The sequence below is a fragment of the Balaenoptera borealis genome (assembly GCF_965194805.1).
Source record: "Balaenoptera borealis genome assembly, chromosome: 1".
In the NCBI taxonomy this organism is placed as follows: domain Eukaryota; kingdom Metazoa; phylum Chordata; class Mammalia; order Artiodactyla; family Balaenopteridae; genus Balaenoptera; species Balaenoptera borealis.
Window position 1 is genome coordinate 27,435,757 of NC_138860.1, and position 28,000 is coordinate 27,463,756.

The window sequence follows — 28,000 nt, forward strand, 5'->3', positions numbered from 1 at the left end:
ACGAATCAGAAGACATGGGAGAGTCATTCAGGGTGGCTAACTAGCTGGTCTTCAGGCTCAGCTTTTGCCTCTGTCCCCTTGTTTCCTTATTCATGGTTTCCTTGCTTTTGCTTGTTTTGGTTGCGGCTCTCATCGCCTCCAGTACCCTCATCTCCAAACTTTGGCCTGTTCCCCTAGAACTGAGAGTGCAGTGTTCACCGTGGGGTGTCTGCAAGAGAGGGATGGCAGTTTCATCCCTGTGTGGTGACGACAGCCTCCCTCAATGGCCTCCTGGCCCTGTGCTTCGTGTGTGGCTGGTCCTAGCTGAGTAACTTGCATGCTTATACACTTCCCGCAAGCTCGCCATACCCACTTTGTGAGCCCCGAGCATGCCTCGCTGACTCTGAGAAAGAGAGGGGTTGAAATTCATTTTTTCTACATTGTAGAGGAAATTCAAGTCCTTTTAATGGTGTTGGGTAAAATTTTCAAGTCAGCTTCGCGAGACCTCTCTCCTGACATCCCCGCCTTGCCTACAGTACAGGGGAGTTCCTGTGTTTCTTCGAGTGGGTGTGCTTGTGCTATTCTGGGTCTTTCTTTCCCGGTTGCCAGCAGAGCAGGTGTTTTTCATGGAACACGAGAGCTGCCAGGATCCACGTTGCCTCCCCCTTTGTGCTCAACACTTGTGTCTGGGCTGTCTGGTGCTGCCAGGACGGTAGGTTTATTTCCCTACCCTTCTTTTCCCATTGCATGAAGAGATGAAGCAAGCTGTTAGACATACCCACAATTTTCTTTTTGTCTTTATAAGGGAGGAAGAATTTCTGACTTTTGCTTTCTTAATATTTAAAGTGGAATATCTAGTCAGACCCTTGGAACTATTTACCCAAAGACTAAAAGTAATATTTGAATGAGTTTGTCTGCAGTGTTTCACTTCATCAAACACTCAGGAACCTCTGTATGTCAGGCCCTGTGCTGGGTGCTGGGGATAAAGGGATGAATGAGACACATTCCATACCTGACACATTCCATACCTGGAGGCTGAAACAAACAAGAAAACAAGCAAGCTCAGTAGGGCAGGAAGTGCTGTGAGGGAATCTGTACACAGGGGGCCATGAGATACAGGGAGAAGCAGTCCTCTCGCCTGAGGGCTTCAGGTGGGCTCCTGGGAGCAGATGCCCTGAGCTGAGTCTATGAGACTTCTGCTGGAACTCCCAGCACGATGCATTTCCTTCAGGTTACAAATGAGTATTGTATTTTCAAGTCGTTTTGTATAACACATATAACTGAGAGCATTTTACTTATTTTCATCTTGATTAAGATTTTAAGGATTATTGCTAAATGGGTGGCTACCATTACCAAAGTGCTCATTTCGTCAAAGGTAGCGAGAAGAAAGTCACAACAGAAAAATCTATCAAGGCATCTTAGGAACCAAATGATAATAAATCACATTTGTATGACATTTTAAGAGTTTGCGAAGCACTATTGCATATATTGTCCTATTTGGTACCCACGATAATCTTACAAAGTAAGAAAGGGAGATTGCTGACTAAACATAGCCCAGTCAATACAAGGGTTCATCTTCGCTGCCTCCTGAAGCTCTGCTAAATGACAGAAAAGAAATGAAAATAGCATAAACCTATAGGGTCAAAGAGAACAGAAGAGAAAATAACAGTGAATGAGATGTGGCAATACATCTTGTGAACATGGAAATTGGATGAAGGGAGGTGACTCACATCAAAAGGGAAAAGCAGCACTAGGTCAGAGGAGGGTACTGATATGCTCTGCAGAATCCAGAAAGGCTCAGGACTGGCAGAGACCAGCATCTGCTGAGTGGGGCAGAAAACAGAGGAACTGGTTCAAAATCTGTAAAAGATTTCCTGTCATGTCCCCTCCACTACTCCACATAGCTGGGTGAAAAATCCTACTCCTTACCCTGCCCCAGCCCCAAGGCCCAGGAGTCCAGAGATTGATTTCTGGGGAATTGAACTGTAGAGGTCCAGACTCAGGACTAGCTGACATGCTGGAAAGCAGGAGTGAGGCACTGGGCTAAAAGTAAGAGGGGGTGATGTGACAGTGCATCAAGGCCCTGTCCCCACCTGTTCCCACAATGCTGTCATCCAGGAGTGTAATAGCCTCACCCTCATCCTCAGTAGAAGAATGACTCCTCCTTGGAGAAACTGTTGAGCTAAAATACTAAATTGCTGGTGGGGAGAGGCGGTCCTATCACCCTCTAGCAAAGCTCAACATTACCAAGCCTCAGTTGTGTTTCTTTTCAGCTTTTTAGTGCGTCAACGTTTAATGCAAATGGTCATGCAAGAATTCCTGGACATTTGAGTGAAGGCTCCCACATTAAAGACAGGAACTAAAACAAACAAACAAATAGGGAAAAAAACTTGGAGAAAACAAAGGCAGTGCAGGAAACGGGAAACAACCCTCAGAAACTAATTGGTATCCTCAGAGAGATAGGATAAAATGTTAGCAAATTTTTTAAAATGAGGAAATTTCCCATAACATAGAAAGATGGGCCATAAGAGAGAAATGATTTTTTAAACTAGAGGATTAATTCAGATAGTCCAGTAGTTAACTAATAGGAATTTAAGAAAAAGAACATAGAGAGGAGAAAATTATTAAAGAAATAAGAGAAAAGGATTTTGCAGAATAAGAGAGCAGGCCTCTAGATTCAAAGGGCCCATCCAGGAAAATGGATGAAAAAAAGATCTACACTAAGTCATATCTTCATAATTTTTCAGAACACCAGAGATAACGACAAATAGTAAAAATCTCTATAGAACAGCAACAACAAAAATAAATCTCAGAATAAAGATTCTGGAATCAGAATGGCAGTGGAATCCTCAAGAACAGCATTGAAAACTGGAACACAACTGAGCAATGCCTTCAAAATGTTGAGGAAAAATGATCTTTCAACATAGAATTCTCAACTTTGTGCAATAGTTAACAAACACGCTTACCCTACTCTTACTCAAGTGAGAGTATAGAATAAAGACATCTTCTGACACAAACAGATGGAAAGATATAACATGTTTTTGGATTGGAAGAATCAATATTGTCAAAATGACTTTACTACCCAAGGCAATCTACAGATTCAGGGCAATCCCTATCAAATTACCAGTGGCATTTTTTGCAGATCTAGAACAAAAAAATCTTAAAATTTGTATGGAAACACAAAAGATCCTGAGTAACCAAAGCATTCTTGAGAAAGAGAAACAGAGCTGGAGGAATCAGGTTCCCTGACTTCAGACTATACTGCAAAGCTATAGCAATCAAAACTGTATGGTACTGGCACAAAAACAGACACATAAATCAATGAACAGGATAGAAAGCCATGTACCTATAGTCAATTAATCTGTGACAAAGGAGGCAAGAATAAACAATGGAGAAAAGACAGTCTCTTCAATAAGTGGTGCTGGGAAAACTGGACAGCTACATGTAAAAGAATGAAATTAGAACATTCTCTGACACCATACACAAAAATAAACTTAAAATGGATTAAAGACCTAAATGTAAGACCTGATACTATAAAACTCTTAGAAGAAAACATAGGCAGAACACTCTTTGACATAAATCACAGCACTATCTTTTTGGATACTCCTAGAGTAATGAAAATAAAAACAAAAATAAACAAATGGGACCTAATGAAACTTAAAAGCTTTCACACAGCAAAGAAAACAGTAAACAAAACAAAAAGACAACCAACAGATTGGGAGAAAATATTTGCAAATGAAGCGACCGAAAAGGGATTAATCTCCAAAAAATACAAACAGCTCATGCAGCTCAATAACAAAACAAACAACCCAATCAAAAAATGGACAGAAGATCTAAATAGACATTTCTCCAAGGAAGACATACAGATGGCCAAAAAGCACATGAAAAGATGCTCAACATCACGAATTATTAGAGAAATGCAAATCAAAACTACAATGAGGTATCACCTCACACCAGTCAGAATGGACATCATCAAAAAGTCTACAAACAATAAATGCTGGAGAGGGTGTGGAGAAAAGGGTACCCTCTTACACCATTGGTGGAAATGTACAGCCACTATGGAGAACAGTATGGAGGTTCCTTAAAAAACTAAAAATAGAATTACCATATGACCCAGCAATCCCACTACTGGGCATATACCCAGAGAAAACCATAATTCAAAAAGAGTCATGTACCACAATGTTCAATGCAGCACTATTTACAATAGCCAGGACATGGAAGCAACCTAAGTGTCCATCGACAGATGAATGGATAAAGAAGATGTGGCACATATACACAATGGAATATTACTCAGCCATAAAAAGAAATGAAATTGAGTTATTTGTAGTGAGGTGGACAGACCTGGAGACTGTCATACAGAGTGAAGTAAGTCAGAAAGAGAAAAACAAATACTGTATGCTAACACATATATATGGAATCTAAAAAAAGAAAAAGGTTCTGAAGAACCTAGGGGCAGGACAGGAATTAAGACGCAGATGTAGAGAATGGACTTGAGGACACGGGGAAGGGGAAGGGGAAGCTGGGATGAAGTGAGAGAGTGACATGGACATATATACACTACTAAATGTAAAATAGATAGCTAGTGGGAAGCAGCTGCGTAGCACAAGGAGATCAGCTTGGTGCTTTGTGTCCACCTAGAGGGATGGGATAGGGAGGGTGGGAGGGAGACACAAGAGGGAGGAGAAATGGGAATATATGTATATGTATAGCTGATTCACTTTGTTGTACAGCAGAAACTAACACACCATTGTAAAGCAATTATACTCCAATAAAGACGTTAAAAAAAAATGTAATCTAGAAAAAAAAAAAAGATACATGCACCCCAGTGTTCACTGCAGCACTATTTACAATAGCCAAGACATGGAAGCAACCTAAATGTCCATCGATGGAGGAATGGATAAAGAAGATGTGGTACACATATACAATGGAGTATTACTCAGCCATAAAAAAGAACAAAATAATGCCATTTGCAGCAACATGGATGGACCAAGAGATTATCATACTAAGTGAAGTTATGTCAGACAGAGAAAGACAAATATCATATGATATCACTTATATGTGGAATCTAAAACAATGATGCAGGTGGACTTGTTTACAGAAATGAAACAGACTCAGACTTAGAGTGGGCTTGTGGTTACCAAGGGGAAAATGTGGGGGGGAGGAATGAATTGGGAGGTTGGGATTGGCATATGCACACTACTCTATGTAAAATAGATAATCAACAAGGACCTACTGTACAACACGGAACTATACTCAATACTCGGTAATAACCTACATGGTAAAAGAATCTGAAAAAGAATAGATATATGAATATGTATAACTAAATCACTTTGCTGTATGTCTGAAACTAACACAACACTGTGAATCATCTATGCTCCAATATAAAGTTTAAAAAATTTTTTAAAAAGACGTCTTCAGCCAAGCAAGATTTCAACACTTTTAGTTCCTGCACATCCTTCCTTAGGAAGCCGCTAGAGGAGAAGATCCACCGAAATGAGGGCGTAACCCAGTAAAGAGTAGGATACAGAGTCAGGAAAAAAAGGAATCCATCACAGGAGAGAGGAGGAAGAAAGCCTCAGGACAGAAGCTGCCCCTGGGGAGTCCCAACCCATGTAGCCCAGGGACAGAGGCGCCAGCAGGATGACATCCAGGGGAGAAGGGGCACCAATAGGTAGACTTAACTTGATGCGCTTGACCATGTAGAAAATCTTGTTCTGGGGCTTTTCAATTCAGTTGGAGAATGTGGAAAGAAGTAGTAATAATAATATGGGAAATTAAGCAAATGAGAAATTAAGTAGTATAAGAAAGGGAATATAATGGTTATGCATAAATTGGCTCAACAGTAAATAAGACTTGCACAGTAATAATAAGGTAAAAAATATTGACTTAATGAACATTTATATAATTACGTTTGGGTGATTCTGGAAGTAGAAGAGGGAAGGTGGGATAATATAAGAGTATGGTACCTTCATCTTCCAAAATCATAAAGTCCAATTGTAATACGTCTGAGGTGTGTAGCGGTATAAGCATATTAATTCTTATGGAGTTATAGACAGTGAGAAGAGCCAGCTAAAAGAACAGAAAGAGTTTGCTCTCAGAAGACTGAAACTGAAAGATTAGAAGGGTTGGGAAGTCTACTGGTTACTACTGTGGGTAACAGATCACCCCCATGTCTGGTGGCTTTAAACAGTAATGACCCTTTTCTGCATTCTCTCTCCCGGTTTCTGTGGGTTAGGGTTTCAGTAAGGGCTCTGCTGGGCAGTTGCGGATGAAGCCTGAGCTGTGCTATCAGAGGCAGGAGATGGAGCTGGAGCTAGACCAGCTGGGGCAGCGGGGCCTGGCCAGGTGTCTCTCTCTGCCTTCTTGTCATCTCGGCTTCGCTACAGGATCCCTCCAGGGCAGCTAATTTGGACTTTTTCATAGCATGGTGACCTCAGGGCACTTGGACGGCTAATATGGCAGCTCAGGATTCCAGAGGTGAGTGTCCCAAAAGAGCAAGATGTCACATGGCACCTATGATAGTTTTCTGAGTCAATCCGACTGGATCACAGAATGTCCAGATACCTAGTTAAGCATTATTTCTGTACGTGTCGTTGAGGGGGCTCCTGGAAGAGATTAGCAATCGATTCAGTAAACTGAGTCACGTTGATTATCCTCGCCATCGTGGGTGGGCATCACCCTATTCGTTTAGGGTCTGGATAGAACAAAAGGCAAAGGAAAGATGAATTTGCTCTCTGCCTGATGGCCTGAACTTCTCTTGCTCTCAGAGCTCCTGGTTCTCAGGCCTTTGAACTACACCTACACCACCGGCCGTCCTGTGTCTCCATTTTTTGGACAACAGATGAGGGACTTCCCAGCCTCCATAATTTATAATAAGTCATATACATGACTTATTATAAATAAATGACTCATTGTAAATACATGACTTATTATAAATATATATATATATCTCCCCTATTGGTCTGTTCCTCTGGAGAACCCTAATACAGCATCACTTCTGTCGTGCTGCTCTACCAGTCAAAGCAGTCACAAGGGTCGACCCAGGTTAGAGGGCAGGAAGCATGGACACCACTCCCTGGGGGTAATGTCATGGTCTCATTGGAAGAAGAGCACTGTGGGATAGGAGATACCGTTGTGACCATCTTTGGAAAATACAATCCATCATAGATAGGGAGTTGCTGTCTTTTGTAATAAGCCTTGTAGTATTACTTGACTATTCAAACAATGTGTGTGTGTTATTTTTATAAAAATCCAAACTGAGTGTCGAGGATACTCTTATCCTCTAGCAAATGAGGGAAATGTTGTCAGAGAGATGAAGAGAATTCCTGAGACAGGGCTAGGGTTTCAACCAGACCCCTCGCTCTTACTTCAGAGCTTTTTACTGCTAACCAGATGACCAAGGAGAGTCACTGTCATTTATATTAATGACCACAGTCTACCTCAATTACAATAGTTAACAAGTGCACTGGCTCTCCAACCTCAGCAATTTTAGCCTTACCTGAATATTAGTATGACTTTGAACGCAATTTATCAGACCTCAACTAAGCAAGATCAAAGCAGACACTGATGATGCTTAATGTGATGCTTCAGGCACCTGAAAATTGAATTTGGTTTTTCAGGGGATAGACTCTGGAATTGGAGTTACGCTTAGTGTCCTTTGGGGTGATTCTGCCTTAGGCTGGGACTTTTCAGTGCCCACTTAAAACACACACACACACACACACACACACACACACACACACAATTGCCAGGCTAAAACACAAAACAAAAACAAAAGTCTCTTAAATAAGGCTCTGCTGTGACTTCCCTGGTGGTCCAGTGGTAAAGAATCCGCCTCCCAATGCAGGGGACGCAGGTTCGATCCCTGGTGGGGGAACTAAGATCCCACATGCCGCGGTGCAACTAAGCCCACGCACCACAACTACTGCGCCCACGCACCACAACTACTGCGCCCACGCACCTCAACTAGAGAGAGAAAATCCGCACGCCACAGCTAGAGAGAAGCCCGCACCGCAGTGAAAGATTCCCACGTGCCTCAATGAAGATCCCACATGCCACAACTAAGACCCGACGCAGCCGGAAAAAAAAAAAAAAAAGACAGAAAGAAAATAAATATTAAAAAAATAATAGTAAATAAATAAGGCTCTGCCTAGATTAGTAATGCAACCCTTGTCCAGCCTCTAAACATCTACCTGCACAAACCACAAATCTCCTGAGAGAGGACATTGAACTTGGGCCTGTGATTGCCCAAATCTGTTCCCATTGCCAGGATGTTGCATTGCTCTGCCATAGAGTCACTCCTTCTGAGGAGCTACTGCTATTCCCAGACCACAGCCAAGGACTGGGACATCACTCCTGGGTAGCCAAGTATATTGCTCAATTTTGAACCTGGTCTATGAAGCAAGAGTGCCACGTGCAAAACAAAACAAAGCAGCATGAGCTATAAATTGAAGCAGGAGGAAAAAGAGGAAGGGTTCCCAAATTATATTCTTGAAATGTTTAAAAGAAGTCAGTGCTGCTTGCTTCATTGAAAATGATCTTTATGAGTTTCTGATTAGAAAGAAAATGTTTCTGGGAATCTGGATTCAAGCTGTGTGAAGGTGAGTGGGATTTAAGTGACCGCATGGCAGAGAACTGAGTCATTCTAAAAGGTGCTTTAAAGAAAACAAAGGCATAGAGAAAAAAGGCAGGAAAGAGTGGAACACAAATCTCAGAAAGTCCTTTGCAAATAAAAGGGCTTAGGATAGCCTTCAAAAGAATCCAGGTCAAAATGACAGAAAGAAGGGAGAGAAAACAGGGTTCCAGGGCAGTGCTAGGCAAGCTGATGGGGTAGCTGTGACCGTGAAGCAGTTATAACCAAAGTTATAACCAAAGAACGTGGGCAGGCGTGTGAGGCTCCACAAGAAAAGACGTGATTCCTCGAGAGACCAGTCAGGGCTGTGGCGTAGAGCCCAGCCTTGAGACTAGAAAATGGAGATGTACTACGCAAACAGAAGGGCCATAACAGAGGCTTTGAGGTGCACCTGGAGGGATTTGTTAGAACTCTATGCAAGGCTGAGTGTCAGGAAGTAATACCCGCGCTGTTTGTTATGAGCTGAACTGTGTGCACCTCCACCAAATTCATATGTTGGAATCCTAACCTCCAGCCCCTCAGAATGTGACTGTATTTGGAGACAGGGACATTAAAGAGGTGATTAGGTTAAAATAAGCCCATTAGGATGGGCCCTAATCCAATCTCACTGGTGTCCTTATGAGAGGAGGGAGTTCAGACACGCAGAGAGACAGCAGGGGGTACATGTGAGGACACAGGGAGAAGACAGCCGTCTGCAAGATGAGGAGAGAAGCCTCAGAAGAAACCTATTCTGATCTTGGACTTCTAGCCTCCAGAACTCTGAGAAAATAAATTTCTGTTGTCTTAGCCCCCCAGTCTGTGGTATTTGTTATGGCAGCCCTAGCAGATGAATACACCGTACTACTACGGTGCATAGTTTGTAATCTGAAATTCTCTCTGGCTGTGGTGAAACTTAACCCTGTACTTGATCTGACTTTGTTGGCTAAACCAAAGGGTTGCGTTGGAAAAAGCACAGTAGCAGAGAAACCTTAGGGGCAGGGTCAAGACAGAAGAATTTGGTTTCCATTGGAGAAATGGCTTCCTTCTTACCTATGGGACTGAAAGGAAGTTCTTCACACTCTTGCCCCAGAGGCAGGAGGGGGCAACATCATGCATTTCTTTATCGTTCACATTTTAACGTTAGGTCCAGCAGGACCTTTCTAATGCGTAGATGGATACAAATTTTTAATGAGACTTGTTAAAATAACAGATGCAAGTAAAGACTATACTGCCTAGTGAATTTGTTTATTTTTCCCAAGCAAAGACAGTTCCCCATGCCACTAACGCCCTAATTGAAAAAATAAAACATATTGTGGTTGGAGAGCCATAATATAAATGACAAACTCTGAGGTCTTAGTTGGGATGCAGGAGGAGCTGGCTGACTGGCAGGGCTCTTTCTTTTCCCTTCTTTGTTTCCCAAGAAGGAATTTTTTTAAGACAAAAAGAAAAAAAGTTAAACAACCATCTATAATAAAATGAGATGGAAAATAACTTTATAAACATAATATTCTGAGGAGCCAGAATAGGGAAAATTGTAATAGGGAAATGTGTCCTTTCAGATTTGTCATCTGAAGAGCTTTGAATATCACTCTAAAGACCTCAGATTTTATTTTGTAGACATGATGAGGCATCAAAAGTGCAAAGAGGTAAGCATATCGGTAGTTTAGAAAGTTAACTATGAGGAGTTCCCTGGTGGCCTAGAGGTTAGGATTCCACGCTTTCACTGCCACGGCCCGGGTTCAATCCCTGGTCGGGGAACTGAGATTCCACAAGCCATGCAGCGCAGCCAAAAAAAAAAAAAAAAAAAAAGAAAGTTAACTATGAAAGCCAGAAGGAGGGGATCGTGAGACAGGTTAGGGCCCAGAAGTAGGGAAAACAGGAGGTTTTACAGCCCAAGAGAGAGATGAATAGGTCCTGAATGAGGGCAGTGGCCATGAAAATTGGGAAAGCAGATGGATTATCCCAGAGATATTCAAAGGTAAAAGCAGAAGGAATAGGTGATTTGTTGAAATGAGTGGGGCTAGGAGGAGAGAGTTGTGAAAGGTGAAGTCAAGGTTTCTGGATTAGGTAGTGTTTTAGTTTCCCATGATTGCTCTAAAAAATTATCACAAATCTAGTGTCTTAAACAACACAAATTTATTGTCTTACCGTTCTGGAGGTCAGAAGCCTGACATGGGTCTCATTTGGCTAAAATCAAGGTGTTACAGGGCTGCATTCGTTTCTGGAGGCTCTAAGGAAGAATCTATTTCCTTGCCTTTCCCAGTTTCCAGGATGCCTGCATCCCTAGGCTCATGGCCACCTTTTTCTGTGTTCAAATCCGGCAATGGCACACTGAGTCCTTCTCTCTTTGCATATCTGACCCTTCCATCATCACATTTCTCTCTGACCATAGTCAGGAAAGATTCTCCACTTAGTCAGGAAAGATTCTCCACTTTTTAAGGACTCATGAGATTAGACAGGGCCCACCTGGAGAGTCCAATCTTCCCATCTCAAAGTCTGTAACCTTAATCACATTGGCAGAGTTCCCTTTGCCACCTAAAGGAACCTATTCACGGGTTCCCAGGATTAGGTCGTAGACATGTGAGGGAGACATTATTCTGCCTATTACAGGTTATCAAAGAGCAGAACTTTTCAAACGGACCCATTAGTGGGCTGTGAAATGAATTTCATAGGCTACTACCAGTACTTTTTCTTTAAAGGGGAATAGAAATTAATAGAGTACGCTGTGTATACTAAGAGTATTAGTGTTTCGTGAAACTTCAATTTAGTTTTTTATGTGTGAGTATACTGGATTGTGATATAAAATGTATTTCTTTTTTTTTTCTTTTTTTCCCCACATCTTTACTGGAGTATAAATGCTTTACAATGTTGTGTTAGTTTCTGCTGTACAACAAAGTGAATCAGCTATATGTATACATATATCCCCATATCCCCTCCCTCTTGAGCCTCCCTCCTGCCCTCCCTATCCCACCCCTCTAGGTGGTCACAAAGCACCGAGCTGATCTCCCTGTGCGATGCGGCTGCTTCCCACTAGCCATGCATTTTACATTAGGTGGTGTATATACGTCAATGCTACTCTCTTACTTTAAAATGCATTTCTTACTGAGGGTCATGGGCAAAAGTGTTTGAAAGCCATTGACTTAGACAAGAAGATGATAGGAATGTTAAGTAAAATAGAACATAATGTTAACCGCTAACATTTACTGAATGTTTGCCATGAGTGTACCTATTCTAAGTCTTAACATTCATTAACTTGTGTAATCTTTCCAACTATCAATACACTAGATCCTTCCATTATCGCCATGCTGTGAATGAGGAAATGGCGAGAGATTGAGTGTCTTGCCTAAAGTCACACAGCTGGAAAATGGTATTGCTGGGATTTAAAATCAGACAGGCCAGTTCCTAGCTCCTAAGTCTGTATATTTAACACCATTCTGCTGTGTCTAGGGCCACCCAGGGCATGAGAAGGAAGGCAATCTTGCCCTTCTTCTTCATCCTGCTACCCTGAGAATTTTGCCCATGCATAGTATCCTATTTAAAATAGTTGATGCTGGGAATTCCCTGGCGGCCCAGTGGTTAGGACTCCGTGCTTTCACTGCCAGGGCCAGGGTTCGATCTCTGGTTGGGGAACTCAGATCCCGCAAGCCCTGCACTGCGGGGCCAAAAAATTTAAAAATTTAAAAAAAATAGGAAATGCTAATAACTGCACAGCAGAAAATAAACTTCTTACATAACTCCAGGTATGGGTGTGTACTGGGAAAAGAAGAGGAAGGTTCTCTCAATCCAAAGTACAACGACCTTCTCTCTACAGGCTGATAGCCTGAACTGTACCTAGGAGCCTAAGTGTAATGCACATCATTAAGACTAATATGTACAAAATTAATATTGTTCCCTTAAGCAACGAAGGACTTACCAATAGATAATGTTCTTAGACATGCAATACGCCATATATCATGAATACAAACTATATTTTATTTTGATGATAACTATTCTATTTTTTGTCGTAGCCATCAAATAACAATTAAGTGATTAACCACCGTTCCCTTTGCTGTGGAATTAGGGAAGAAGAGAGCTGATCCTTTCCCTTGGAGAAAGGGTAAGAAATAAAAGATATGAAATGCTCATTGTTCTTTTTTTTTTTTAATTTTATTTATTTGGCTGTGTCAGGTCTTTAGCTGTGGCGCACAGGCTCTAGAGCACGTGGGCTTAGTTGTCCCGCAACATGTGGGATCCCAGTTCCCCGACCAGGGCTCAGACCCATGTCCCCTGCACTGGAAGGCAGATTCTTAATCACTGGACCACCAGGGAAGTCCCTCATTTTTCTTTTTGATCAACTTTGTGTCAAAGCCTTTAAGTTAAAGAAAAAAAACAAATGAAAAAAACACTTAGGGAAACTTATTTCCCCATCCATTAAAAAGGAGATAATAATAACTATCTCAGAATGTGAGAATTTGATGAGATTATGTACATGAAAATTGTTTTGCAAGCTATAAGGTGCTGAGATGTGAATTAACTATATTTGTGATTTTGTTTATCAAACATTGATGTAATACTTAATACAAGCCTACCATTGTTTTAAGTGCTTTGCAAATATTAATTTATCTAATGCTCATAAAACCTCTATGAGGGAATTCCCTGGAGGTCCAGTGGTTAGGGCTCCGAGCTTCCATTGCAGGGGGCACGGGTTCGATCCCTGGTCGGGGAGAGATCCTGCAAGCTGTGAGGCTAAAAAAAAAAAAAAGATGAGGAAACAGGCATGGAAAGGTTAAGAAATTTGCTTCCCCGCATAAAGCTAGTAAGAAAGGGAAAAGGGTTCTACCTCTAGCAGCCTGGCTCAATTCTGTGCCCTGAACCACTCTGCTATATTGCATCTATTAGGAATATTAGGATGGAAACTTTGCCCACGTGTCAAAGGAATCAGGTAGGTGGAAGTCAAATGAGGTCTCTAGCTTCTAATCTGACTATTGTCATCTCTCTACTTCTTTCCATTTTGTTTGTTATTGAAAGCCGGGGTCTGTGCAAGACTTTGCTCCTGGTGGTAACACTGACGTTAGACCTTGAAAACCAGATTATTATTTATTACTCTGATTAACCTCATACTTTCGATGTTCCCTTCTCTTTATAATGTTTCCTTTCATTATACAGTATCTTCTTATCTACTTCCTTACATTATAAAAAGACTGACATTTATTCAGTGGAAAACTATGGAGGAAACCAGAAAACATGACCATAATGCAAACTTCAGATTATGTACAAACAATGTGTGATTCCTTTTTGAAGTGAAATATGTAATATTTACTCTCAAGGATGCTCAAAAGATTTTTTAATGGGTAGGGGGTTCTCAGGATTCTAGAGTACAGAGCCCAATCTACCTTCTGCTAAGCTGTCCTTATCCCAGTAATGTGTCTTCTACCCCAGAGTCAAGTGTAACTCTTTCCCAGGACTTGGACTTTGTTGAAGGTATAAAATAGCAAAATTTGTTTGGACATGTGGGAATGAGAGCTAGAGATGAACAGTTGAAAATAGTTGGTAAAACAAGGATAAAGAAACTGAGAAAGCTGTGTTGATTCTGGCAACAAAAAGTCAGGAAGGGATGGCTTTTAACATGAAGAATATGAAGGAAAGCGAAAAGAGAAGAAAGGGTAAGAGTGAAGGAGCCTCTATGATAATATGAGATTCTGTTGGTGGAAGCATTTGGTCATGGGAAAAACCCTAAACAAACACTATGTTACTGTCAACGTCCTATTTTTGAATTAGGAAACATTAATTGAGCACATATTAAGTGCCGCTAGCTGCTTGGAATACAAAGATAAATATGACCAGTCTATCTAGTGAAAACATGTTTTACATACAAAGGGTGGCTGGTTTGAATTTTGAGTGTATTTCACAGACTATTAAATAAGTCCAAGAGTGCACTTTTATGTCACCCGTAGCAGGCACTCTATGAATATTTATCGAATTGAAATATTAGAGATGGATAGGACCTGCTTCAAAATACTTAACTACTGATGCATTCATTCAACAAAATGTTTTATTGTGGTTAAATATGCATAACATAAAATTTACCAGTTGACCGTTTTTAAGTGTTCAGTGACATTAAAAACAATTCACAATGTTGTACAACCATCACCCCCATCCATCTCCAGAAGTTTTTCATCATCTCAAATATAAACCCTGTACCCATTAAACAATAACTCCCCATCCCCCCATTCAACAGATTTTTATGTATTCCTTCATTCAAAAAATATTTATTGAGCACCTATAATTCAGCCCGATTCTCCTCATTGTGGGAGGTCTGTGTTACAGAATGAACAGGACAGATGTATTCTGCACTCCTGCAGATACAATCTAGGGAAGGAGACTAGCAGGACAGTAATGACAGGTGGGGAGCTAACATCGCTCGCCACTCGGCGGACCCTTTGCATTGGCAGTGCTCCTTTGAGGTAGGTCTGTATTACAAACAAGTGTTAGGACAAGGGAGGTGCGACCGCCATGGGGGATAAAGCTCAGTCTGGAGGATAGAACTTGGTCAGGGCATCAGGATTACGTTGAGACCTGAAAGTTGAGTCGGGGGTTAGCCAGGCCAAGAGTTTTCCCAGCACAGGGAAGGACACCGAGGCTGGCCCTGGGAACAGATGGGTCCCGCCAGGCCGATGAAGCACAGAGAAACCCGAGGTAAGACTGCAGAGGCGGCAGGAGCCACCTCCTGGAGGGCCCGGGAGGGTTCCCCGCTCTATCTCCAGGGCAGCAGTAAACCACTCAAGTGCTTTAAGCTGGGCCTTAAAAAGATTCACCATTCTTGTGAATTGTTAATGAGTGATTCACTTCCCTGCAGCTCTTTTTTATCATGCTGATGGCAAGTACTGCTAACTTTGAACACCTGTGATAGAAAACCCACTAGTATTTACATTGTAAAATCTTCCTGTACTTGTGTTTGAAAGCTCCTGTTCTGGGAATTCACATTTAAGTAAACGATATAACCTGACTCAAGGTCTGATGAAAGATAAAACTAGAAATTAGTTTCATTTTGCACCCCAACACACCTCCCCTAGGTTGGGAAAAAAATCATATCACCTTTCAGATACACACAAAGTGTGAGCCTAAAACAGAACTGGCTGCTGTCTCTCAACTTGGGGATTTGTGTCAATTCCCTCAGTTCCTCCTGGACAAATGTAAATTAAGATTCTGTTTACAAAGTGCTTAATTAGCTTGCCTAGGCAAAATGATCAATCGTAATTTGAGAGTGAATTTGCTTCAAACTCGTCTGTGGTAGGACTGCTGGCCTGCTCTACTATTTAGGTAATAAAGGCCAGGTTCAGAATTTCAGTTTCTGGAGGGGAAAACATGGATAAGGTAAGCGCCTCTGAGGTGAAACTCCATTCTGCACCGTCAGATTGTGCAGCTCTCAGCCGACAGTGCCTCAATATCCATCCCAGGTGGATGGGGAGCTCATTCATCACCAGTGGATGGGCAGTCAGTGACTTTGTCTTCACATTTTAAAGCACTGCACTCTTTTTTTTAGTGCCTTATCAGTTTTAATATTTTAATTTTTTTACAATAATAGCAATGCTTCCGCAGAAGTAAGGTGAATAAGGCACCTGGTTATCTTTTTCCTTTAGCAAGAATGGTGCTTGTGAACTTTGTGCACAGATAAGCATCCAAGAGTCAAGAATCTCTCTGGACTATTTGTTTAAATATGACTTTACTCCAGGAGAAAGATGAACTGAGCGTGGTCTCAACGCCCAATCAGAAGAGGGGTAGCTTATTAACCCAGCCAATACCATGATCTTATTCCTAGAGCTATCAAACTTAAATCGTAAAGACTCAAGAAACACTATGTTATTACCACTCAATTTCAGAGTGAGATAGGTAGATAAAAACTTCCCCCTTCTTTTTTCCCCAAAAGTCTATGTTTCATAAGTAAGTAATAATTACATGTATACCACACATTGACATTTTATAGTTTAGTATTTTCACATACGTGACTTTCACCTCTCAGGGATAGATAGGACATTATCATTTTATTTTATTTTTAATTGAAGTATAGTTGATTTACAATGTTGTGTTAATTTCTGCTATACAGCAAAGTGACTGTTATACACATACATATATTCTTTTTTATATTCTTTTCCATTATGATTTATCACAGGATATTGAATAGAGTTCCCTGTGCTATACATTAGGACCTTGTTGTTTATCCATTCTAAATGTAATAGTTTGCATCTACCAGCCCCAAACTCCCAATCCATCCCTCCCTTCCCTCCTCCCCCTTGGCAGTCACAAGTCTGTTCTCTATGTCTATGAGTCTGTTTCTGTTTTGTAGATAGGTTCATTTGTGTCATATTTTAGATTCCACATATAAGTGATATCATATGGTATTTGTCTTTCTCTTTCTGACTTACTTCACTTAGTATGATAATCTCTAGTTCCATCCATGTTGCTGCAAATGGCATTATTTCATTCTTTTTATGGCTGAGTAGTATTCCATTGTATAAATGTACCACATCTTCTTTATCCATTCCTCCATCGATGGACATTTAGGTTGTTTCCATGTTTTGGCTATTGTGAATAGTGCTGCTATGAACATAGGGGTGCATGTATCTTTTTGAATTATAGTTTTGTCTAGGTATACTCCCAGGAGTGGGATTGCTGGATCATATGGTAATTCTATTTTTAGTTTTCTGAGGAACTTCCATGCTGTTTTCCATAGTGGCTGTACCAATTTACATTCCCAGCAACAGTGTAGAAGCGTTCCCTTTTCTCCACAACCTCTCCAGCATTTGTTATTTGTAGACTTTTTAATGATGGCCATTCTGACTGGTGTGAGGTGGTACCTCACTGTGGTTTTGATTTGCATTTCTCTAATAATTAGTGATGTTGGGCATCTTTTCATGTGTCTACTGGCCATCTGTAAGGACATTATCATTTTATAGGTTAAGAGACTGAAGTTGAAAGAAGGAAGCAACTTTGCCTAAGGTACCTGGCTTGTGAGGGATATAGCCATTTGCTGAGCTATGCCTATCTACAAAGGCTCATTTATTCCACACGTCACGTGCCCTGAATGCTTACCTCTCAGGCTAATCTAAGAACATAAAATGAACTAGACATACAGCAGTGTCCCCTTGAGAAGGTCAGTCAGTAGGAGACAGACACAGAAACAGATCATCATAAAACCATGGGGCAAGAATAGCACTGGAGATTTTGGAAGCTCCGGGGAGGCATACCTAATACAATAAAAGGTGAGGGGGGTTGGTGCTGGCAATCAGGAAGATCTTCTTGGAGGAGGTGACACCTATACTGAATCTTAAACATATTAGAATAAGCAAGTCCTAGCCTTATACAATCTCATTATCACTGTGAGGTTGAGATAATGATATAATATTTATATGTGTAATATATGATAAGTAATTAAGAAATGATGCGATGATGCAACTAGACAGTGACTCAGGGAGATGACAGGGAGATGACCCGTAGAAAATACAGCATCATTACTTTTTGCTAAGAAACAAAAAGTTGTAAAGACTCTCATACATACATTTTCTGTCTCTGTCTCTGTCTCTCCACGTGGTCCTGTAACTGGGCTACCACTTGACAGCTAAGCTCTACCTATCAAGGCTGCCTGCTTTCCTCCCACACATCACCTCCCCTTGGATTACAAATTTCCTGTTGTGATCCTGTATTCTTCAGAACTCTCCTGGATATTCAGTTTAACCCTGTTTCAGTGGTATAAATAAGTAGAGGGAATTGGAACAAGTTTCCAGACCTGACATCTTGCTAAGGTTTTCTTTGGTTCTATGACTTAATTCATGTGTCTCTTAATCTGTTTGTGACCATTTTTGGAGTGAGTTGGATGAAAAGAACGGGTTAGAGGTTGAATGCTTTATGTATACTTGTCCCAAAAAGCCCCCAAAGCTAGGCATTGCACAACTTCTCCCCCTTAGTAAAGACTGTGCCCCCTCCCACAAAATATCCCATCTCCATTCTAATGTCAGCACTGTTTAGAAAATTAACCCAATAGTTATATTTACCAAGACTGCATGGTCACGTCAGAGTCCAAATAAACATCACTGTCATTTAAGAAAACCCTCAGAATCTTAAGTGATCTTTCTTCACAGCTCCTTTACCCTTCTCAAGACGATACAAACCCATTTGACCTTGTCAGAGTGGCCTTCATCCCTTCTCACTTGAAATAGCCTCCTACCTGCTCTTCTCCCCCATGCTCGCTTCAAGACCCTCTAGCCAGGGCTTACAAACACATGGACAAAGACGTAGTTTTTTTGGCCTGCATAGTGTTGGCCACTTCCAAAATTCAGGGGATGTCATAGAAAAATGAAGATTTCCCATGTCCCTTAAAAATGGGAAAACCTGGCAATCCTGAGTCCTGTTCCCACATGGTCATAGAGTCATAGGGACCCTTTAAATAGGGTCCTTCACTCTAGTTCTCTGAAATCTTCATCACTCCCAAGGTGCCCCTGACCTAAGACCAAGTGACACTTATGTGTCTCATCATGACTGCAGTTTTTCTTACACCTGGATCTCTTCATTCATTTATATATCCTGCCTAGAACCTGTAGGCATGTGAGTTTTCTATACTCTTCTGCCTTACATGATCTTTCTAAAATTTGGACCCGATCATGCCACTTCTCAGATTAAAATTCTTTAGTGCCCTCACTCCCCACCTCTTTATCAGTGGATGAAGCTCCAACTTCTAGCTTGGCTGGGTTCTTTTCAATCTGCCTCTTTGTTCCCTATAACCATTCCCTACCTTTACCCCTACCCTTGCTCATGCCCCCTTCCCCCAAACTTTATACTCCAGCCATACTGAATTCTAGCTATAGCAATGATTCTCACCTCTGTGCATTTGCAGAGGCTGTTCCTACTGCCTGGAGTGTCCTTCCTTCTCTCTCAACCTCCTCAATTTTGAAGAGCCAACCTTTTCAGGTGCCTTTTCCCCCAAGAAGCCCCCTAACCCATTTCCCAAAGTGAATACACACCACTATCGTAGCACTCTCATAATATACTACTCTTGTAATATAACTGTTGGCTGTCTCTTTCTCCTATACTATACACTATGAAATCTTGCTGGAATTAGAACTTGTCAGTTCTGACTTTGAAACTCTATCACTGGTGTAGGAAGGAGTCTGGGCATGGAAGTCAGGCAGCCCTGAATTGATATCTCAGCTTTACCACTTACTAAACTTGATAAGTTCCTTAATCCCTCTGTTTCTCAGTTTCCATATATATAAATTGAGACTAATAATTCCCACTTTATGAGATTACTATGAGGATTAGAGATATTTTGTATAAAATGCCTAGCACAGTGGCTGGTACATAGCAGGCACTCAATAACTGGCAGTTGATATCATGAATAAATGAATCAGGACAAAATACAGCAGACTTAAAAGATAGCCCAACTAAAGTGTGCTTGGGGGCTTCCCTGGTGGCACAGTAGTTAAGAATCTGCCTGCCAATGCAGCGGACACAGGTTTGAGCCCTAGTCCAGGAAGATCCCACATGCCGTGGAGCAACTAAGCCCGTGTGCTATAACTACTGAGCCCGTGAGACACAACTACTGAGCCCATGTGCCACAACTACTGAAGCTTACGTGCCTATAGCCCGTGCTCTGCAGTAAGAGAAGGCACTGCAATGAGAAGCCCGTGCACCGCAACAAAGGGTAGCCCCCACTCGCCACAACTAGAGAAAGCCCATGCACAGCAACAAAGACCCAGTGCAGCCAAAAATAAATAAATAAATTAAACAAATTAAAAAAAATAAAGTGTGCTTGGGTGGACCAAAGTGAAAGCAGTGAAAAGAAGGAAAGGTTATACAGACACAGAGTATACACACAGTACCTAGGCAATTAAGACAGTGCAGAAGGTGTTTTTAGTTTGATTTTTCCCCTAAACACCTGACAGCTTTTTAAAAAATTGAGATATAACTGACATATAACACTATCTTAGTTTCAGATGTACAGCATAATGATTCGATATTAGTTTATATATTTGATATTTGTATGCAAAATTATCACCACAATAGGTCTAGCTAACATCCATCACCAAGCGTAGTTAAAAAAAAAACTTTTTTCTTGTCATGAGAACTTTTAAGATCTACTCTCTTAGCAACTTTCAAATATATAATACAGTATTATTAACTATAGTCACCATGCTATATATTACATCCCCAGAACTTATTTTCTTGACAGCTTTTTTTAAAAAAAAAAGATTTATTTATCATTTATTTATTTATTTAATTTATTTTTGGCTGCGTAGGGTCTTTGTTGCGGCACGTGGGATCCTCGTTGAGGCCCACGGGCTCTTTTCCAGTTGTGGCTCACAGGCTCCAGGGTGCATGGGCTCTGTAGTTGTGGTGCATGGGTTCCAGAGTGCATGGGCTCTGTAGTCAGCAGCACTCGGGCTCTCTAGTTGAGGTGCGCAAGCTCAGTAGTTGTGGCACGCGGGCTTAGTTGCTCTGCGGCATATGGGATCCTAGTTCCCTGACCAGGGATTGAACCTGCACCCCCTGCATTGTAAGGAAGATTCTTTACCACTGGACCACCAGGGAAGTCCCTTCTTGACAGCTTTTAATGAAAAACTTATTTAATTATCATCTGGCAGAAGTCTGCAAATGATAGGCAGCTCTGTATATGGAATAATAAATATGATATAAGATAATCTTAGCTAATTACTGCTTACCTGCAAATGTCATACAACTGACTTCTTGAAGGTGTATGTGAGGTTTTGTTTTGTTTTCACATGTGTGAACGTTTGTGGGTGGGCAAGCATGTGTACAGACCTATACCATGGGAACGCTATAGACAGTGGCTCAGCGAATGGTCAACATGGCTGGATCCCCATGTAGCTGTACCAGTGTCCCATAGCATCCTGGTTATAGCTTGTATTAATGTCCAAACTGCAAGCTCCTGGAGGTCTGGGACTGTGTCATTCATATTTGTTTTCCCTGAACATAGTACACTACTTGGTACATAGTAAGTGTTCAGTAAATATTTGTTAAGTAGATAAAAGGATGAATTGGGAGTTGACTCTGTGTGTATATATCTATAAATGTATGATACACACACACACACACACACACACACACACACACACACTTTTACTCTAATTCCTGGGGCCAGCTTTCCATATAGTCTGGCTGTTGAGCCACATATAGACTAGAGTTGGTCCCTTGGTGTAAGCTGTACTTTCAAAGCAGTCTATAACAGCAGTGTCCCAAAGAACTTTCTGTGATGATGGAAACATTCTATTCTGCATTGTCCAGTATGAGACCAATGTCTATGAAACATTTGGAATGTGGTTATGTGACTGAGGGATTGAATTTTTAATTTTATTTAATTTTAATTAATTTTAATTTAAATAGCTACCCTGTGGCAACTGTATTGGTTAACGCTGGTAAATAATCTCCTGTGTGTCATCTCTATGTGCTTTTCCAGATCCTAGTCAACTGATAGATTCTGGATGATACTTTTGCATGGTACTTATATCTGGAGTTGGAAGACTTTCTTAATAGTCTAATACAAACTTCTAAATAAAGTAAAAAATAATTTGTTGAGCATCTGGTGCTTGGCAATACCGCTGGAGTTATGGAGAATATGAAGTCCCTACCTTTGTGTTGCTACTATCTAACAAGGAAATGGATAAGGAAAGATGGAGCATTAAAATAGAGAAATAGACTACACAGCCTTGGGCCTGGCTCCTCTAAACATGAGTATGAAATCCGTTTTTAACACAATCCTGCTTCTAGATGGAAGCAATCGTGCAGTACACTATAAATGTAGAGGGGAGGACCTGGACATGTAATTAAATCTATGGGCCATAAAAAATCTGTTCAGTAGTTCTAAGAGTTTAGTTTAGGATCACTGACGAACCTTGGTGTTGTTCACTAATGGTGTCCACAATAATAATAGCTAAGTGGAAAGCCGAGCTTGCAAAGAAATTTACTTGTTATTTATTTAGTTATTTTGCTGGTGTTATGCCAAGAAGACTCTGCTGAATAAAATTTATTATTACAGCCTCTGCTTGATTTTTTGATAACCCTCTCTTACAACCAAGAGTCCTTTAGTTCAAGTCAGGGTTGCAGTATAGTTCACACATTTTTAGAGGATATTTTCATTTCGGAGCCCCCATCTTGTTCCCCAGTGCAGTGCCAGGCTCTCGGTGAATGTTTTGGGGTCGTTTGTTTGTTTTTTGGCTGCACCACACAGCTTGCAGGCTTGTGGGATCTTAGTTCCCTGACCAGGGATTGAACCTGGGCCCTTGGCAGTGAGAGCGTGGAGTCCTAACCACCGGATGGCCAGGGAATTCCCTCTCGGTGAATGTTGATGGAAGACACTGTACAGGTGCTGGAAAAGTCAAGTTCCTCTCCTTGTCCTCAAGGAACTTAGACTAACTTCGAGACAGATGATTATGTCGCAAGTAGAAGGTGAGAGCTTATGAGGTAATAATCCCTTTAGTCTTTCATCTCATTCTTGGCTGTTTGGCTCAGGATGGTCTAAATATTTTCTTCACCTTTTCTTATTAGGTACTGTGATACTGGCCAGCCACCAGTATCGTGTGATAGTGTGCACTTTCTATAAACTCCTCATTGCTCAACCTGCCTCGGTATAAGTTTTGGTAAATGTTAATTAGTCTTAACCTGGTAAATATTTTAGTTATCAGAAAAGCCCTGATATCTTACTATTAACTACATTATTCTAGTTTTCCTGCAGCTTTCTAATGGGCACATCTTATTCTACAGAAGCTATATAATTTATGTGAAGACAGAGATTCATAACATCAAAGACGAGATGATTCAAACAGTAACCATTTACTTTATTTATTTATTTATTGCCACAGAAATAAAGTTTATTGGAAAACCCATCAAGAAATTATTTTTCCTCTATGAAAATACTCAATATAAGAAATGGGATCTAGGAAGCAACATGACCAACAAAATACAGTCTGGGGAATTCCTTGGCGGTCCAGTGGTTATGACTCTACGCTCTCACTGCTGAGGGCCTGGGTTCCATCCCTGGTCGGGAAACTAAAATCCCACAAGCTGTGCAGCCAGAAAAAACAAACAAAAACAGTCTGAGGTCTTATAGATATCAATACTTTTGATAATAGATGACATTCACCTGCCCAAATGAACCAAATGGTTACTCAGCCAAATAACCATTAAAAATTCTTGATTTTCTTTCCATTAAGATGAAAGGTAGGTTGTGCATATCTAGGCCGTCTGGTCTGCCTCAATATCTGATAAACTACTGAGGCAAGTGAATGCTGAATAGATAGCTTCGGTGTTATCGCCAGGCACTGAGTGAGGCAGTCATCGGTCAGCGGCAGCTTGGGATGCAGGGCTCACAGCAGGGCTGAGTGAAGGTTGTGAGGTTGAGGGTCTCCAGGCCTAGGGGAGGCTGGGATGAGTTGAGCACGAAGCAGGTGGGCACACAGGGCCGAGGAATGTGGCATGCTGGGGGACAGCTGTCATAGCAGGTTGGCTCCAGTAACTAAACCGTGTGTGGGCAGATGCTGGGCAGGCAAACTCCACATCGGCAGCATTTTTCAGATGAGCAGATTGTGGTGGCAGGGCCGGTGTGGACACTGCGGCAGTAACCGGAAGCACAGCAAGCCATGGCGTTGGGACTCTGGTTTGCTTTTGGAGTAAACCATTTAGTTTAAACCTTTTAGCCTGTTGTGGTATCCAAGTCTAAAGTAAATGGGAGTATTTTGTACCATTTAAAATTCAAAAACTGTAATACACTAGTTCAAATTTCATGTCTACTAATTAATTATAAAATGCTTTGAGACTCTCATGCAAAGTTTTGAATGTAACAAGTAAAAACCTGCATATGAATAGCCAATATTTCAAAGTTCAACAGTGCTCCTCCATTGACAGTCTACTAGAGTCAGCAAAGAGGAAACTCATAGAAGGTTCTCCCTGGAGAGGCTCTACAAATCTTCTAGTCTGCTCTGCTTCATTTATAGAGGAGAAAACGAACATCCAGAGGAGATGGTGCAGTTTGCCAAAGGTCACACAGCTGGTGACAGTGCCAGGCCTAGCAGTGAAGCCTGCACTCTCTTGCCCAGACTTCATTTCACTTTTTCCCAGACTGACATCTCACCATGAACAATTCATTGACAATTTACAAAATATATATAGTTATAATTTCCTAAATAAGATTGAACAATCCAACTCTAGATTTTCTTAAGTTCATTAAATTGCTCGACATAGCTAATGAAGACTGATATATACTGAGCTCTTACTGTGCTTCCAGCCCTGTACTCAGAGTTTACATTATCTCGCTGAATTTTCCCAACAACCTCATGAGGCAGGTATCATTTTAGACATGAGTACTCTCAGGTATAGAGAGATAAATAGATTGTGCAAGATCACACAGCCACTATGTGGTCTAGCTGGGCCTGCAACCCAGGTCTGTCTGATTTTTAACCTTGTACTTTTAACCAGAATTTGAAACACCCTCCCTTCTGATTGTGCTTTCCTGTTAGTCTATATGAAAGTGTACTTTTAATACTTAATAATTTGGAGGTACTTGTGACTTCTCATATTTTCGTAAGAAGATGGGAAAATGTATCTCAGTGTGTTTCATGCTACTTTTATTAAATTGGGATTGATTGTGTATACCAAAAAACAATGAATCAATGGAATAGCATCTTGAGTCCATTGAATTTAGCATTCTTGTCAGTTCATGTCACTTCACTGCTAACAACCCTTCAGTTTCTTCCTTCTCACTGGAGGCAAAAGCCAAAGTCCTTACAAAACCACTGGCAAGGCTGCTGGCAATCTGTATCTCCCCTCCTCTCCCTAACCTGCCTGATCTCCCTGTCTATCTTTCCCCTCAGGCCTACTTTTTGTTCCCTCCACCTCAAATGTTACCTTACTTCTTAGGCTTTCCTGACCACCCCATTTATAACTGAAAATCTCCCCCGGCTGCAGCACACCCTGCCCCTCTCCTGTTTTACATTTCCCTGCAGTACTTGTTACCGTCTCTATTTTATTTATTGGCTAACTCTAAGAGAATGAAGGCATAACTACATAGTTCACTGCTGTATTCCTAGTGCCTGTCTTAGAGAAGGTGCTAAAAAATATTTGCTGAGTGAATTATGTGACAAACTACAGATTCAGGTATGTGCCTTTGCTTCAACCTCAAAATGTTAGCTATATATTCTGAGCACTATAACTCTCTAACGCCCTGTCATAGGTCTATTACCCATGGGTAATTCACTAATCATTTTTTGCTATTGAGAATTAATTTTCCCCCTTTTCCACTCTGTATTCTTGGTAGTCTCCAGGATTTCAAAAAGGGGGGGGATTTCAAGTTCCTTATAGGTCCCTCAGCAATTTAGAGAAAGTGATCTGTACTTTTACTGGTCTCCCTAGAACAGGACTATCATAACAGCATTAAAAGTATAAGAAGAAAAAACAATTATTGAAATGAAGTCACTATTTGTACTTTCAAGTGGTAAAATAAAATGTTGAATGGTAGATTTCAGCTGTTTGTAAAAAGGACAAACAGTTAAGATGATGGCTGTTTGAGCATTTACAAAAACTGTTTCTCAGTTAAATGTGGTGGAAGAAGGCCCAGTGTAATGAAAAGAACCCTGGGGTGGGGGGAGGACCTCAGCTTCCTGGGCTATAAAATGAGCAGACTGAAGATGATCTCCAGGTTACAAAGGTCTTGGAGGCAAAGCCATGGAATTTTCTCATGCCCATCTAAAGTTATATTTCATGTTTATAATTACAACTGATTTAAGAACAATTGTTATAAATCGGTATTTAGATATACATTTTTCATAGGCTTTTTCCAGTTAAATAGAAATTGTTTTCATATCACTAATACTTAAAATTGTAAATCATATCTAAGGACACATAAACTTAAATGACCATCATAATAACTATATTTAACTCTGATTCATTAGGGGACTAATTATCCAGTTTGTGAACATTTAAGCCCCCTGTAGTTCTCTTCCTATTTTGAACAAGGGCAAAGAATTTGAAAAGCTCAAATTCCAGTTTGTCACTTGTTTATAAGCTCCAAGGACATTACAACCAAGGGCTAAAATGAGTTTTTGGCACCATTAGGAAGTTCCTATTTTGGGTGCTATCCCTTCCACCTTCATTAAATTGAACTGAGAATTACTAGTACTATACATAATTTATTAATTTCAACTCAAATCATTTCACAAATGTTAAACTTTCATCTTTATATATGACTGCATGGTAAAATGCATGAGTCTTAAAAGCTTTTGAAAAGAACTTTAAAAATAAAATTTATTAATCAGTTAAATCATACTAGCCTATGGGAGAAAGTTCACATGCTTATTTTTCCAAAGTTCGAATTAAAATTGGGGCAGCATTATTGTGACAGCTAAAGCACCAAACAGTGGGTATAGCTGACCTCCTTAGTCAGAGATAGACTAGACTGGAATATTGGCAAGCCACTGTGCAGATTCTCTGGGGTTTAAGACGTTCACTTCTATCACATATTTAAATTCTGGCACTCCTACCTAAAACTTGAAGAACATAACACACCTCTTACTTAGTAAAGAGAAAAATTAAACTTCTAAGACACACCAAAATAACATTTCTTTCGAGAGTGATCGTTTTCTTTTTACAAAATCACAGCCCTTTATTTTTCATGAGCTTTTATGAGGGTTTCATCATAATTTGGCCAGAAGTATTCCTATAGGAAAAGTAATAGAATCAAAGTGTGTGACCTAGCTGGGTCTCATCCTCATTGTTAACTACGGGGACTTCGTAACTGGATGACCAGGTCCTAAATTGGATAGAATAAATCTTAAAGGTGATCCGTCTTTTTGGTAGGTAAAGAAAACACAGAATTGCAGTTCTGAGGCTTACATGGCTTCTTTGGCTAGAAGTGCCATAACAAGGCCTGTAAAGTATATACGCTTTGCAGTATGGAGTGGAGTACACGTTCCAAAAGCAAGCATTTTTATCTCCCAAACCCTGCATCAGGGATCATGGGAAAGACAAAAGGAAGGCCCTTGCCGAGTTTAAAATTCAATTCGCAAGGCAGGACTTAGGAAAATTAAACCAAATATTAAACGGAAGAAAATCCCCTACGTAGAGTAATTGCCAACTTGCGTTGTACAAATCAAAACTGAAATAAAATTTTAGGGCGTTCTAAACAAATAGCTGGAGAAATAGATACGACAAATATAAAATGGAAGAAAAGGTGTTGGATTCGAGTTGAAAATGCCAACTTGAGGACCGAAAGCATTTGGGTAGAAGCAGCCTCCGGGCAAGGCAAATAGCAAACGAGTACTGCCACCAAAGATCTGGAAAGGCCAATAAATGTTGCAGTGGGTCGGTTTAACTGAAGGCGGTTTCCTCCTCCTCCATGAGCTCGGCCCCAGTTGGAAGCACAGTGCGCGG

At 40.8% G+C, this 28,000-nt stretch overlaps 1 pseudogene across 1 annotated transcript; it reads right to left on the minus strand.

Moving 5' to 3' along the window:
• Positions 1-11,425: 11,425 nt before the first annotated feature.
• On the minus strand, positions 11,426-27,901 carry LOC309605513 (keratin-associated protein 3-3-like; annotated as a pseudogene). The gene has a single exon. The product of its transcript is annotated as a keratin-associated protein 3-3-like (transcript).
• Between the last annotated feature and the right edge of the window lie 99 nt (positions 27,902-28,000).